At 45.9% G+C, this 16893-nt stretch overlaps 1 protein-coding gene across 1 annotated transcript in view; it reads left to right on the plus strand.

Moving 5' to 3' along the window:
- The window catches only part of ZFR (zinc finger RNA binding protein), a 312134-nt gene that overhangs the window by 193996 nt on the left and 101245 nt on the right, over nt 1-16893 (plus strand).

Below are 16893 nucleotides of genomic sequence, written 5' to 3' on the forward strand. Positions count from 1 at the left end.
TCCAGGCAGTAGCCATCATTCTGGCGAGTCACCCACTCTTCATTGGCGGCCTCTTGACTTTATGGATCCACAGTGTTTATCCCACGCCCCTTTGAAGTCCTTCACAGTTCTGGTCTTCACCACTTCCTCCGGAAGGGCATTCCAGGCATCCACCACCCTCTCCGTGAAGAAATACTTCCTGACATTGGTTCTGAATCTTCCTCCCTGGAGCTTCAAATCGTGACCCCTGGTTCTGCTGATTTTTTTCTTATGGTAAAGGTTTGTCGTTGCCTTTGGATCATTAAAACCTTTCAAGTATCTGAAAGTCTGTATCATATCTCCTCTGCTCCTCCTTTCCTCCAGGGTGTACATATTTAGATTCTTCAATCTCTCCTCGTACGTCATCCGATGAAGATCCTCCACCTTCCTGGTCGCCCTTCTCTGTACCGCTTCCATCTTGTCTTTGTCTTTTTGTAGATACGGTCTCCAGAACTGAACACAGTACTCCAGGTGAGGCCTCACCAAGGACCTGTACAAGGGAATAATCACTTCCCTTTTCTTACTCGATATTCCTCTCTCTATGCAGCCCAGCATTCTTCTGGCTTTTGCTATCGCCTTGTCGCATTGTTTCGCAGACTTCATATCATTAGACACTATCACCCCAAGGTCCCTCTCCTGCTCCGTGCACATCAGCCTTTCCCCCCCCATCGAATACAGTTCATTCGGATTTCCACTCCCCATATGCATGACTTTGCACTTCTTGGCATTGAATCTCAGCTGCCATATCTTCGACCACTCTTCCAGTTTCCTTAGATCCCGTCTCATTCTCTCCACTCCTTCCGGCGTGTCCACTCTGTTGCAGATCTTAGTGTCATCCGCAAAAAGACAAACCTTACCTTCTATCCCGTCCGCAATGTCGCTCACAAAGATATTGAACAGGACCGGTCCCAACACCGATCCTTGCGGTACACCACTTAAAACCGCTCTCTCTTCAGAGAAGGTTCCATTTACCATCACACATTGTCTTCTGTCCGTCAACCAATTTGCAATCCAGGTCACCACCTCGGCACTCACTCCCAAGCTTCTCGTTTTATTGACCAGTCTCCTGTGCGGAACCGTATCAAAAGCTTTGCTGAAATCTAAGTATATGATATCGAGTGCTCTTCCTCGATCCAATTCCTTGGTTACCCAGTCAAAAAAGTCAATCAGATTTGTTTGACAGGATCTTCCCCTGGTGAATCCATGTTGCCTCTGGTCCATCAATTCTCCAGACTGTAGATAGTTCACTATTCTCTCTTTCAGCAGTGACTCCATTACTTTTCCCACCACCGAAGTGAGGCTAACCGGTCTGTAGTTGCCAGCCTCCTCCCTGTTCCCACTCTTGTGAAGCGGGACCACCACCGCTCTTCTCCAATCACTCGGCACCACTCCCGTTTCAAGGGATCTATTGAACAGGTCACACAGCGGACCCGCCAGAACATCTCTGAGCTCCCTCAATATCCTTGGATGAATCCCATCAGGCCCCATGGCTTTGTCCACTTTCAGGTTCTTTAGCTCTTCCCACACATTTTCTACTGTAAAAGGATTTTCATCTATTCCATTTCCTTCCAGTTTCTTGTTGTGTAGAGATGGTCCTTCTCCAGGGTCTTCTTTAGTGAACACAGAGCTGAAGTATTCGTTTAATATTTCTGCCATTTCTTCGTCTCTCTCCACACATTGATCATTATCACCTTTCAATTTCACTATACCACTTTGGACCTTTCTCTTTTCGCTGATGTATCTGAAAAATGTTTTGTCACCATTTTTTATCTCCTTGGCAATCCTCTCTTCCGCTTGACTTTTTGCCAACTTGATTAATTTCTTTGTCTCCCTCAGTTGAATCAAATATTCTTCTTTGTGTTCCTCCCTTTGGGATCTTTTATATTTCTTGAATGCTGTTCTTTTAGCTTTAATTTTGTCAGCCACCTCCTTTGAGAACCAGATAGGTTTCAATTTTCTTTTGCTTTTCTTTACATTTCTAACATATAGAGTAGTTGCCTTGGTGATTGCTCGTTTTAGATTGGTCCACTGCTGCTGCACATCTCTCTCATTCTCCCATCCTTTTAGTTCTTCCTCCAGGTACTTACCCATTTCCTCAAAGTCCATGTTTTTGAACTGTAAAACTCGGGTCTTTGTGGTTCTTTTCCCTATTCTTTTAGTGATATTAAACCATACCGTTTGATGATCACTGGTGCTGAGGTGGGTGCCCACCTGGACATCGGAGACATTATCTCCATTAGTGAGCACTAAGTCGAGTATAGTTCCTTCTCTCGTGGGTTCCAACACCATTTGTTTGAACAAAGATACTTGCATGGCATCCACTATTGCTCTACTATTTTTAGTTTCTGCAGATGGGATTTTCCAGTCTACATCTGGCATATTAAAGTCACCCACGATCACCACTTCTCCCTTCTTACCTATCTTATGGATGTCTTCAACCAGATCTCTGTCCAGCTCTTCCTTTTGGATTGGAGGCCTGTAAACCACTCCAATATAAATGGATGCTCCGTCATCTTTTTTTAGGTCAACCCATATTGCTTCTTCCTTGCCCCAACTTCCTTGCAGCTCAGATGCTTGGATGTTGTTTCTGATATAAAGAGCCACACCTCCCCCTTTTCTATCCTCTCTGTCCTTCCTTAACAAGTTATAGCCTGGTATTGTTGTATCCCAATCATGAGATTCTGTGAACCATGTCTCTGTGATAGCAACAATGTCCAATTCTGCCTCAGCCATTAGGGCCTGCAGATCTGGGATTTTATTTCCCAAACTATGAGCATTTGTGGTCATAGCCTTCCAGGTACTCTCTTTAAGGTTATTGCTTTTCCTGGACTCCTTATGAGATTTTATTTGAGATTTGTTATTCACTTCACTCTTTCCTTTTGCAGTTGTGCCACTGTTGACAGAGTTATCCATCTCAATTAGATTTTTCTTTTGGTTATGGATCTTGAAATTCTGCATGCATTGTGTTTGTTTTCTCTTTTCTGGTAACACTTCAATGTTTTTCTCAAGAACTTCTTCAGTTTCTAATATAGAGAAGGCTTTTTGTTCTTTTTGCATTTGGTACATTGTGTGTCTCCTCATCACAGGTCTAATTCTACCAGAGCCCACTGTATTCCTGGATTTTAAATAATTTCTTAATGACCTGTTTGAGTGGGAGGGTGTACCTGTTGGCTGTCCATCTGTCAAGAATGGTTGACTGTGGGTCCTACCTGAGCCTAATGAATCTCTTTTTCTTGACTTCTGGTTTCTCTGTGATGTTGGGGAATTATTTTCTGAGTAATGCAATGTGGGTGTAATTCTTGTAATTGAAGCTAATTGAGCTTTAACCTCAGTCAGCTCCTTTTTCAAGGAAGATAGTTGTGCACAAATTGGGCAAGCTCTAAGTTTCCAGATGCTTTCCCTCAGAATAAAGGCTCCACAGCAGTTACATTGGATAATCCTCATTTTGGTAAGTTTTGACATTTGATGAATAGCAATTATGGAAATACTAATTTACCTTGTTGCCATTTATGAATCTAGGCAGGTTATATAAGAAACACAAACCTAGGGGTGGGTGGGTAGAGGGGGAGGGTGTTAAACAGGTAAAGCAGACTAACAGCCCTCCCAAATATCTATTTCAGTTGTGCTTTTTTTTTTTTTTTTAAAAGACAGTGCACAAGTTTTGGCAGATATAATGCCCTACTTCTAAGCACAGATAACAACAGATAACAACCAAAATGGACTTAACTTTAGCAGGAAAGGTTCTGGTTCGTTTGAGATCCCAGCTCCAAAGTGAATTCAGTTCCCAATGCACGTGAGGCTCTGGCAACTTAATCCAATTACTGCCCCGCCTTACAAACCCAGGCTGAAGAGGAAGGGGCTGCTTTTGAACTAATGGCTGAAACAGGTAAAGCTGACTAACAGCCCTCCCAAATATCTATTTCAGTTGTGCTTTTTTTTTTTTTTTAAAAGACAGTGCACAAGTTTTGGCAGATATAATGCCCTACTTCTAAGCACAGATAACAACAGATAACAACCAAAATGGACTTAACTTTAGCAGGAAAGGTTCTGGTTCGTTTGAGATCCCAGCTCCAAAGTGAATTCAGTTCCCAATGCACGTGAGGCTCTGGCAACTTAATCCAATTACTGCCCCGCCTTACAAACCCAGGCTGAAGAGGAAGGGGCTGCTTTTGAACTAATGGCTGAAACAGGTAAAGCAGACTAACAGCCCTCCCAAATATCTATTTCAGTTGTGCTTTTTTTTTTTTTTTAAAAGACAGTGCACAAGTTTTGGCAGATATAATGCCCTACTTCTAAGCACAGATAACAACAGATAACAACCAAAATGGACTTAACTTTAGCAGGAAAGGTTCTGGTTCGTTTGAGATCCCAGCTCCAAAGTGAATTCAGTTCCCAATGCACGTGAGGCTCTGGCAACTTAATCCAATTACTGCCCCGCCTTACAAACCCAGGTGGGGAGTTATAATTCCAGGTGAGATGTCACGTGATGGGAACCAGGAAGGAATGGATCCTCTTCGTGACTCTATCCTCTCTCTCTCTCCCTGGTCTTGAGAATGCCACCTGAGAATCCAGCGATTATAAGAACGATATCCAATGTGGATACCCAGTCCCCATTGAGGGAAATGGAGGAAAACCCAGGAATGCTGTTGATATCTGCCGTAGACGGGCCTACATTTGTAGGAGTCTCAGATGGGAGTGTAGCAGAGGGGTAGATGTTATACCAACCAGAATCCAGTAATATTTCTGGTTTACCTACTGAAATAGATATAGAACCCATAGTTAGACCCACCTGTGTTTTCTCTGGAAACAATATGGGAAACTTTAGTTGTGATAAATAAGAATTTTACATTATCATTAAGACAATTGGTAAAAAGAATGGAAAATGTTGATTTAATAATGTAATTGCTGATAATATTGAGAGATCAAATTATAGAGTAAACTAAAGAAGATTTGAAAAGGTTGGTTGAACAGAATGTAATGCTAATAAAAGAGAATCAATAGAAAAATGGAAAATCTGGAAAACCGGATCCGTAATAAAAACTTAAGGCTGGTAAATTCCTAGAATTCCTGAAACTTCTGTGAAGGAAATGTATTTATTTAAAAGCTTTTATGTGCCGGTATTCGTAGGTACATCATATCGGTTTACATGGAACTTAACGCAGTACATAGAACCCAAGTGGTTAGCCAGAATCTTGGCCAAGAGTTTTAAATCCCAGGTTGATCAGGGAGATTGGCCTATAAGACCCACACTGCGTGGGGTCTTTACCTGGTTTCGCCAAGATAGTAATACCCGCCTTATTAGATTGTGCTGAAAGAGCGCCTCCCTGTAACAGAGTTAAACGCCTTAGTCAGCGGACCAACAATGACGTCCTTCAACTTTTTGTAGAACCCTGCCGAAAATCCATCCACCCCTGGAGATTTTCCCAGTTTCAAGCCCTGAATGGCTTGTCCTACCTCAAATTCAGTTATTTCCTTGTTGACCATGTCCCGGTTCACATCTCCCAACTTGGTGAGAGTAATGCCCAACAGATAATCCTGGATGCCCCTCTGCATTATATCCTGTCGCTTAGAATGCTATTGTTGGTAGAATCTAGTGAATCTATTTCTGATGGCCATGTTCTCAGTCAGCTGTCTTCCTGTTTCATCCAAAATCTTAAGGATCTGGTTCATACCCATCCTTGCCTTTAATCGCCTCGCTAATAGCCTACCCGCTTTATTTCCCCCCTCAAAATGTTCTTGTTTTACCCTATCTAATTGGTGGGCAATAGATCGCAGGTCTATCTGCTCTAGTTCTTGCCTCAATATTTTCAGTTGCTGACTTGTAGCAGGCTCCGGTTGTCTCTTATTTTTAATCTCCAACTTCCCCAGCTTCTGAAGGATATTAAATCGCTGACACTCTCTCTCTCTTTTAACATGGATGGCTTGCGCAATCAATTTGCCCCAAGCTACCGCCTTGAAGCACTCCCACACACCCATAGGAGGAACTTCTCCATTCTCGTTTTCTGCCAGATACTGCTCCATGACTTTCCGTAAATGAAGCACATCCCGTTCATCGTCCAGGAGGCTTTCATTAAGCTTCCAAAACCTGTCCCCGCCCATATCCCCTAGTCCCCGCAGAGTAAACCCAATCGCTGCATGATCCGACCACGTAATTACTTCAATACTGGTCTCTTGTACGAAATTAACTAAACCTTTATCAATGAGAAACATGTCAATTCTCGAATATGAGTTGTGGGTTGCAGAGAAGAAAGTGTAATCTCTCTCAGAAGTATGTAGGTGTCGCCATATGGTCCACCAGATCCCATTCTTTCATAAGGGCCTTCAGGCATTGTCTATGGGCTTTTGAATACGCCAAGCTCCCCGTGCTTGTGTCTAAATAGGGATAGCAAGGCATATTAAAGTCACCCCCTACCAGTACCATACCTTCAGTCCATTGCCGCAATAACGCTGCTATCTGATTGAAAAAGGGTCCTTGGCCTGCATTTGGCGTGTAAATATTTACTAATGTATACAACTGATGGCCAATCTTAAATTTCAGGAGTAAATACCTGCCTTCCTTGTCCCTGATCACAGTTTGCACATCAACCGTCAAATTCTTTGAGAAAAGAATTCCGACCCCTTTATACTTCCCTTGAACTGTACCTGCAGCATAAAACTGGACTGGGAAATGATGGGAGATCATATATTTCTCATGTCGTTTGCGAAGATGCGTCTCCTGACACAACAAAATATCTGTTTTAGCCTGGATTGCATCCTGCAACAATCTCTTGCGTTTATGATAGGTTTGAAGCCCCTTTACGTTCCAGGAAAGCACTTTAATAGTACTCGCCATTTGATATTTTAGCTTCTCTCTTTCTTATCCCAGCATGTCTAACCGGCATAATATAGCACTCGCGCAGTCTCCCTCTCAATCTCCTCACCCCCCAAGGATAATGTAGTCCCTTATATACCCTAGTCCCAAACCCCCCTTTCCCCCTCCCCTCCCTCCCCACTCGTACAGAGAAAGAATGACCGCTCAGAGGTCCCTCCCAGGAGCCCGAGCCCGACCTCCTATCTTCCATTTCAAACAGTGAAGAAACCAAGTCTCAACCTTCAGCCGGAGCTGTAACCAAAGAGACATAAACTGCAGAGTCATAGAATCAATTGTCCAAGGACCTTCCATAGGAAAATTAAACGACCTGTGATCCGCAATCTGCGGAGAGGAAGGTTTCAACGTGGTGGATCTGAGGATGCAGTTGGGCCTCCCGAATTCCGACGCAGTCTCTTGCCGCCAGATTGGACCCTTTGCCACCGTTGCAGAGTGTCCCGCTTGTCTTATCTCCTCTGGCGAGGTGTCCTCAGCGTTTACCGGTACCGGCCATCCAGCTAACAGCGCTTTCTTAGCTTCCTCCACCGTTTGAACTCTCACTGCAGATCCTTTTATGTTAAAAGATAGTCCAAAGGGAAATAGCCATTTATATTTGACCTCCCTGTTCCGCAGCATGGTTACAATTTCCTTGAATTCCCTGCGTTTCCTGATAGTGAAAGCAGATAGGTCTTGGAACACTTCTATAGAATAGCCCTGCCATTTAATTTCTTTTCTTTGCCTGGCACAGGATAATATTTTCCTTTGTTTGATAGGAATGGAAGCACACAATTATATCACGGGGTATATTCCCCCTTGGTTTCGTTAAAGCTCTGTGTGCTCTATCAAACACAATCGCCTTGCTCCCTTCTGGGGGATCATTATCATATAGGATCAATTCACATATGTCTTTTATGACAGCCGTGCAATCCGCATAGGCCGATTCTTCCAGAACCCTCCGAAATCTCAAATTTCCTCATCTGGACCGGTTTTCTAAATCATCGACCCAGGATCTCAGCTCACTATTAGAAGATTGTAAAAGTTTTACTTCTCTTTGCAGGGACTCCTGTCGGTCCTCCAGCTCTCGAATCCGCTGCTCAGCCTCTCCCACACGCCCTCCAAGCACCTCGTAGTCCTGGCGCAGCTCTCTTATCATATCTTTGATTTCACCCCGCAGCGAGGACATCGCTTCCTTCATGTCCCCAACCCACGCTTGAAAGTCTCCCCTCGAGGGGGGAAGCTGTTCCGCCGTTTGGGCCGGCTGCTTAAGTGACGTTCCAGCCTGCTCCTGCGGTTCTTCGCCGCCATCTTCCTGAACGTCCTCCTCCTCTGAAGCGGTGCTGGGAGGCCGCGATTTCGTTGGGTCGTAAGAAAAACATTTCAGGTCGTTCAATTTCCTCCTCGTCGCCATTCTCGATTACTCTCCACCTTTAGCTGATCAAATTTCTATTTTGAGCGGTCCTGCTCTGAATATGGTGAGTTTTTAGAGATCGGGCTTGGGAGCTCTTCTCCTAGGCAGCCATTCCAGGGAGTGATGTCACTTCCTCCCGCAGCTCGTTTCTTCAATCGCAGAAAGGAGCATGGGGCGGAAGGAGAGGATGCTCTTGTCCTTCCGTGGCCCTGCGACAGTCTCCTCTGTCTTTCCTCCCTGGCACCTAGTGGGCAAGGTTGTAAGAAGAATAGAGACACACCCAGGGTCGGTTATCCTCGTAGCTCTGGAGTGGCCATGGAGGCCATGGTTCACAGATCTTGTCAACCTAGCGGTGGCTGGCCCACGTCGTCTGTCATCTTCCGAATCTGCTACGGCAAGGTCCAGTATTTTTCTACCAGGCGGCTCACTTTTGTCTAGCGGCCTGATTTATGAAAGGAAGCAGTTAAGGAAGAAGGGTTATCGTGACGCAGTCACTTCCACTCTTTTGCGGGCATGTAAGACCTCTACTTTGCTCACTTATGTTCAGGTCTGGAAGGTTTTCGATTCTTGGTGTAGCGGTTTGGAAGTTTCTCCGTGGCGCACTTCCATAGTTCATATACTTGCTTTTTTGCAAGAAGAGTTGACAAAAGGATTGGCATATAGTTTTCTCTTAGGGTCCAGGTAACAGCCTTGAGCTGTTTAAGGGGAAAGATTGACAGTGTCCCTAGCAGCCCACCCTGACATAGCATGCTTTCTGAGGGGTGCTAAGCACTTGAAACTCCCCCCCTGAATGGGCTGTTTGTCGTTCTTTGAGTCGGAATCTGGTTCTCCGAGGGTTGTGCGAACTTCCCTTTGAACCTCTCAAACGGGCCACTTTGAAGGACCTAACGCTCAAGACGGTCTTCCTAGTGGCTATCTGCTCGGTGAGGCTAATATCAGAGATTCAAGCGTTGTCCTGTAGGGAACATTTTCTTTGGTTTTCAGACTCGGGGGTCGTCTCTTAGAAAGGTACCATCTTTTCTTCCGAAGGTCGTGTTGGCTTTTCACTTGAATCAGTCTGTGGAGTTGCCGGCTTTTCCGTATTTGGATCGTGAGTCCCCTCATGCTCGCGACTTGAGGAGGTTGGATGTCTGGGTTCTCCTTCGATATTTGGAGGTTACTAACAACTTTAGGGTTTCAGACCATCTTTGTTCTATAGAGCGGTCCTAAGAAAGGACATAAGGCGTCCAAAGCTACCATTGCCCGATGGTTGAAGGAAGCTATTGCGTCAGCATAATAGTTCACGGACGTGCAGTACCGGATGGTCTAAAGGCTATTCAATCCGGTCTCAGGCTGCATCTTGGGCAGAGAGTCAGTTGGTCCCACTGCAGGAGATCTGCAGAGAGGCGACTTGGAAGTCTCTACACACTTTTGCTAAGCATTACCGTTTAGATGTCCAGGCCCCGGATATCGACTGTTTTGGCAGCAGTGTTCTTCGAGCAAGACTCTCCAGGTCCCACCCCATGTAGGGCAGCTTAGGTACATCCCTGCAGACTGGACTGATCCGGGTACATACAGGGAAAGGAAAATTGGTTCTTACCTGCTAATTTTCGTTCTTGTAATACCACGGATCCGTCCAGTCACCCGCACGGGGGGGTTGGTGGATTTTCAGTGGGGAAAGTCTGCTCAAATTCATTTCTTTTCTTTCAACTTTAGCAAAAGATTATGCAAATAAGTTGAATTTTCAGAGTGCTCCTGACATGTACATAGTTTTTTTGCATTCCATTTCCCAGTTTTGATCTAACCATTGGATTTGGATATGGTGTTTGGTTGCAAATTTATTGGTTCTTTATCTGCTTTGACACTGTTCATACTGAAGGAATTACAGGTGCTGCACCAGTCTATCAGAGGGTGCCCTTCAAGTTTTTCTCTGTCTTCATCTGCTGGAAGGGAGGCAAAACCCAGCAGTCTGGACTGATCTGTGGTATTACAGGAATAAAAGTTAGCAGGTAAGAACCAATTTTCCTTTCTCTCCCAGGAGATTAGCAGGTCCTGGTGGGACCATCCCTTCTGGTTTTTCAGAAGAGGACGAGTAGGGGTTGGGGACCCTTCATAGCTCACTGATCCACGCCAGGGGTGATAGCTGATGGTCCAGTTCCCTCTCCTCCGGAGACTTGGGAGAAGCCTCTGCCACCTTCAGATAAGGCTATTAGTTGCTGTTTCTCACTTTTTCCTGTCTGTTTTCTAAAGTTTATTTAAAAAACAAAAAGGGGGGTGGGGAGCAAATAGGCAAAGGATGGAGCGTGTTTGATTCCAGTTAGTGGCAGAAGGGCTCTGGGTGAGCGGGGTTATCCCTTTGCGGTTCCCAACGTGTCTCCTTTTCTGAGTACCGCACAGTCGTTTACAGTGCCGGGCCATGCCTGCATGCGGAGAGACTTCCTTGTACCTCTCCGGAGCCAGCTGCTGCTACAGTTGCCTCCCTGGCAGGGAGGGTATGTCGGGTGGGGGGACCACACTGATGCATTGACTTTGCAGCAGGAGTCCGGCAGGCCTAAAGCTGCAGCACGGGAGGCCGTTGATCTTTTCCTGCTGAGTGTGGGAATGGTGGCTATTTTGGATTCCTTCGCGCGCAAGGCACAAGCTGCAGCAGGAGGAGGGGATCTGCCTGCCTGCGCTTTCTTCAGCAGATCTCTCAACTGAGGAGACCCAGGGAGCCCCAGGGGACCTCTCTGGGGAGGAGCTGTATCCTCTGGAGAAGGATGTGGAGGGTTCCTCCCCTTCTTCGCCAGTTTGTTTTATTGCTGCATAAAGCCTATTTGGCCCGTAAGGCCCAGAGCACCTCTCTTCTAAGTGGAGGATAACAGATCCTCCCCTCAGGAAGAAGGCCAGACTTTCAGGGGCTTTAGGGGCCACTCAGATTTGGAGGATCCTGGGTCCTTCTGGAACAGGGGCCACAGAGGAGAGTTCCTCTGAGGAGTCTATCGGGGATTGCCTTCTGGGGATGGTTCTCCCAACGCAGATACTTTTCACTCGGCGCAAGGGCCAGAAGATGACATGGGAAAGGCTCCGTCACTGGAGAGTGGTGATCCTAAGGTGGTTCGCATGTTTCAAAGGGAGGAACTCTGACCCCTGATCTTGCCAGTCCTGGCGGAACTTGGAATATCAGTTCTGCAGGAGCAGGCTGACCCAGAGGAAGTGGATCTGATCATATCCAGCTTGAGGGGTATAGCCAAGACCTTCCCTTTTCACAAGTCTGTGAAAGAGCTGGTGGTCAGGGAGTAGGACACTCCGGAGCCTGGCCTTAAGGTGAGCAGAGCCATGGATAGGTTTTACCCTCTGCCCAAGGACACTCTGGAGCCCTTGAAGTTGCCCAAGGTGGATGATTCGGTTTTGGCAGTTATGAAGAGGACTACCATTCCAGTAACTGGGGGCAGCAGCTCTGAAGGATCTGCACAGGAAGCTCGCGGTGTATCTTAAGAAGATTTTCGAGGTGTCAGCACTGGGCATCCAGACCGCTTTCTGCAGCAGCTTTATGCTCCAGGCTAGTTTGTGATGGCTGCAACAGTTGCAAAGTGACAGGAATATGACACCCCAGGAGTATGAACAGGTGGAGCGATTGGAAGTGACAGTTGCTTATGGAGCAGATTTTTTTTTATGACCTTATTCGCATGTCTACTCGAACAAAGATGGTGGTCTTGGCTAGGAAACTTCTTTGGTTACAGAACTGGTCAGCGAATGTCTTGTCCAAAACTCAGCTGGGAGCGTTGCCTTTTAAGAACAAACTTCTGTTTGGAGAGGACTTGGAGCAGATAATAAAGAATCTGGGAGATAACAAGGTCCACAAGTTACCGGAGGACAAGCCAAGAGGGTCCAAAGGTTTTCTTCCTGTGGACTCTTGTTTTTAGGGGCAAAGGTATTTGTCAGAGCAGTGCTCCGAGTGATGGTCAAAGGCAGACCTCAGGGATATGTCGCAGTCCTGGAACCAGCCATTTCTTGGGCACAGTCCGAACCATGATGGCTCCAGACAAGATAGTGGCAGAGCCATGCCTGTACAATGAGACGAGGCAGGCCCACTCCTCAGTTCGTCATCAGGGGTCTTTTGACTCATAAAAATGAGGAGTAGGTCAAGATCACGACTGACCAGTGGGTTCTAAGCGAGATAGGACAAGGTTACGCTTTAGAATTTGCTCAGCTAACCAGACTACATCATTGCTACCCCCGAGCTGATCCCCAATGTTGGCGCACCTGTCGACAACTCAGAACTTACTTACATATGTGGTGGGAATGCACCTTTATCAAGCCTGTTTGGACATATGTTTCTTCATTGATATCTGACCTACTCCACACTCCCTGCATTCTATCCAAAGCACAGGCGCTTTTATTTATCTTTGATGATGCCCTTGCAGAGCCTGCACAAACTCTGATACAACAAATTTGTACGGCTACTAAGATGGAGATAGCATTTACACGGAAAAGACCTCAGCCACCCACCCCAGACGAAATCCTGCGTCGCTTAGATCGAACATGTACTCTCTATCGATTAACAGCGCTGAAATATCACAGTCTTTCCAAATTAAATTTGGTTTGGCAACCGTATATTTCCTGGAGACATTTGACCTTTACATCGGTATAATGGTGCTTTTGCACATTCTCTGGACCTTTGTTTCTATGTCACTGACAGCTGGAGAGTAAGACCGAGGACTTGATTTAGATTAACTGTGTTTAGCATGATGGGGGGGGGGGGGGATACAATACTCACTCTTTCATTCTCAAATAGATGTCGCTGTTGGATTATATGTTGTATATTTTGTCTATCATTGTATGCCTTTTACAGCAATAAAAAATTACCAATGAAAAAAAGGATTTTGCTCAGAAACCTTTTTATGGTATCTCCTTGTGCCTCAGTGGAAAAGAAGTTGATAGTTCAGCAGACCACACAGCGGCTACAATTGTTGGGGGCCATTGTCCCCATTCCTCGGGACAAAAAGGGGACAGGGCGTTTTCGATTTATTTTGTGATGCCCAAAAAGGAAGGAACTTTTTTGACCAATTCTGGATTTAAAGAAGATGAATCTAGCTCTCAAAGTTTCCCGTTTCCGGATGGAGATTGCGGTCTGTCATAGCAGTAATGAGAAGCGTGGAGTTTTTGGCTTCCCTGGATCTGACGGAGGCGTAACTGCACATAGGGATTCATCCGGATCGACTGTACCTCAGGTTTATGGTCCTGGGGAGGTATTTTAAATTCTGCACTCTCCTGTTCGGACTGGCAACAGCCCCAAGGACCTTCACCAAAGTGATGGTGGTAGTGGTGGCGGCGCTCAGAAAGGAGGGCATGCTGGTCCACCTATATCTGGACGACTGGCCCATCCGGGTGGTCAGAAGTCCTTTGCTGAGGTGCATAGAGGTGGTGTTGCAACGCCTGAGATCGCTGGGATGGATAGTCAGTCTATCCAAGAGCCACCTTTCGCCTTCGCAGGTGCTGGAGTTCTTGGGCGCACGCTTCGATACCCGACTGGGGAAGGTATTTCTCATGGAGGAACAGATTGTCAAGTTCGGAACCTGTTGGAGGCCTGCGTGCCAGGGTCTAGGATTACATGCAGGTCCTCTGTTCCATGGCCTCAACCTTGGAGCTGCTCCCGTAGGCATTTGCTCATATGCGACCTCTTCAGAAAACGTTGCTATCCCAGTGGGATCCAATGTCAGAGCAGTTTCATCTCCTGCTAACATTTAGAGTTCGCCAGGTCCAGTCTTTGGTGGCTTGGCTGGGACCATTTGTGCCGTGGAGTGGATCTCGAGGTTCCTCAATGGATGGTGGTGACTACCGACGCCAGTCTCTTTGGTTGGGGAGCTGTATGTCAGTCCCAGTCAGTGCAGGGTCATTGGACAGTGGAGGAAGTGACCTGGTCCATCAATTGCCTAGAAATGAGCAGTACGGTTGGCTCTGCAGGAGTTTCTTCCCCTTTTGCGCAACCGTGCAGTCAGTCTTGTCAGGCAGAGCAACTACGGTGGCCTGCATCAACCACCAGGGAGGAACCAAGAGTAAAGCAGTTGCTTAGGAGGTGGAAATGTTGATGTCCTGGTTGGAACAGCATCTGGCCTCGATAGCGGCCTCGCACAATGTGCACGTGGATTATCTCAGCCGACAACAGTTAGATTCCAGAGAATGGGAGCTATCACAGGAAGCGATGACCCTCATTTCTCGCAGGTGGGGCGTGCCTCACATGGATTTGATGACAACCTGGAAGAATGCCAAGGCCCTGCATTTCTTCAGTTACAGAAGAGAGCACTGAGCGGAAGGGGTCAATGTCCTGTTGCTTCCTTGGCCGTATGACGTTCTGATCTACATTTTTCCTCCAAGGCCTCTGGTGGGCAAGGTTATAAGGAGACTAGAGGTCCACCCAGGAAAGGTGATTCTCAGGGCTCCAGAGTGATCACGAAGGCCTTGGTTTGTGGACTTGGTCAATTTAGCAGTGGGATAGCCCCCTGAGACTGGGCCATCTTCCAAATCTTCTGTGACAGGGCCCTGTATTTTCAGATCAAGTGGATTGTTTTTGTCTAGCAGCTTGGCTTTTGAAAGGAGGCAGTTAAGAAAGAGAGGATATCCAGAGCATGTTTCTACTCTGTTGTGAGTTTGCAAGACCTCTATTTCCTTGGCGTTTGTCTGGGTTTGGAGAGTCTTTGAGTCTTGGTGTATAGAGCAGGAGGTAGATCCTCGCCGAGCATCAATTGCACAGATTCTAGCCTTTTTGCAGAGAGGCCTGACAAAAGGTTTGTCCTTTAGTTCCTTGAGGGTACAGGGTTCCTTGGGCTGCTTGCGGGACAAGGCTCTTGGAACAACTCTGGCTGTGCATCCAGATGTGATAAGTTTCCTCCAAAAGGCGAAGCATTTGCACCCCCCACTTCGTAAGATGTGTCCTTCTTGGAGCCTTAACTTGGTCCTCAGTATGTATGAAGGCACTGTTTGAACCTCTTAAGAGGGCCACCATAAAAGATCTGACTTTGAAGGTGATTTTCTTGGTAGCGATTTGCTCAGCCAGAAAGGTTTCTGAACTTCAAGGCCTTTCATGTAGGGAACCCTTTTTGGGGATTTTGGATTCTAGTGTCTTTTTTTTTTTTTTTTTTTTCCCTGCCTGCCTTTTCAAATTTGAAGAGTGATGTCTCATGCAAAGGAATTAAGACATCTGGATTTCAGAAGGTCTTGTTGCGGTATCTTGAGATCATGAACAGGTTGTTGGATCACCTTTTTTTGCTATAGAGTGGTGCTAAAAAGGGTCAGAAAGCGCCAAAGGCCACTATATCACGTTGGTTGAAGGAGGCTATTGGTTCCACATATATCTAATGCGGTCGACCTGTCCCGGAGGAATTAAGGGCTCATTCTACTTGTTTCCAGGCAGCTTCCTGAGCAGAATGTCGGCTAGTTTCGCCACAAGAGATTTGTAGGGCAGCTACTTGGAAGTTTTTGCATACCTTTGCCGGATACTACCAATTAGACATCCAGGCCTTGGTTGTCGACAATTTTGGTGAAGGTGTACTTTGAGCGGGATTCTCACAGTCCCATCTTGGTTAGGGAAGTTTTGGTACATCCCAGGATTCTGGACTGATCTGGGTGCATACAGGGAAAGGAAAATTTCCTAGCGTATTGCCAGATGGACTCAGGATCAATGGATTATGTGCTCCCCTGCTAGCAGATGGAGAAGACCGAGTCACGTTTTAAAGCTGATGTCACCCTAGATATAACCCCTGCAGTGACCTCAGCCATTCAGTATTCTCTTCAAAAGCCATTGTGGACTAACTATTGAAAATAAATCTCTTATGACTTGATTAAAAACTTGAAAGCCGGTAACCAGACATAAGTGGTGAATTCCTGCCAACTTATAGCAACCTCAATCCAGGGATAGGGAGATGGCTTACCCGTATTCCCTTGGGGACGAAGTTCATGTGCCTTCCCTTGTCACTATTCATGAGCATCTGTGGACGGTATGCTCATGAATATCTCAGTAAAGATGATCTTCAGCCAGGATTTGAAAATGGGGAGAGAGGTGTCTTCTTGTATTGCAAGGGCATGTTAGTTTGAGAAGAAGTGAATGTAGTAAGCTCTAGTAGATCTGGAACACAGAAGGGAGCAAAATGTGTATCTTGAAATTGCGAATAAAGTAGTTTAATGCACAGTGCTACAAGGTATTGGAGCAGAACTGATACATTTTGATCTGAATACAAACCCTTTGGTTTTTAAAAAGAAGTATGTGGTATGCTATCGCTCACTTTGAGAGAATGGATAAACACTTAAAAGAACATTAAATAGGGATCAAAAGCATGGACTTAATAGGGAAGTGATGCCCTTATACATGTAAGGTTATTTTCTAAACATTGCTGCTGTTTGACAGCATTGGATTTAACATTATGACCTGATCAATGCAGCTTCAACATAGGAAATTTTGACTAGAAAAGGGGAGAGAAGGCAAGGGTGAGTTGAGGAGACTATCAGAGGTGGTAAAGAGCTGTCTGACTTGCTGCACATTGCCCTTCCCTGGCCATGTTTAAATTCTTTATGAAATTTCTTTTAAATCTTAATTGCTGTTGTGAGCATAGCTTTACTTATTGTAAAGAAACTCATTAAGTAAATAGTCACATGTATAAAAGTA

This window comes from Rhinatrema bivittatum, chromosome 1 (assembly GCF_901001135.1).
Source record: "Rhinatrema bivittatum chromosome 1, aRhiBiv1.1, whole genome shotgun sequence".
Lineage (NCBI taxonomy): Eukaryota > Metazoa > Chordata > Amphibia > Gymnophiona > Rhinatrematidae > Rhinatrema > Rhinatrema bivittatum.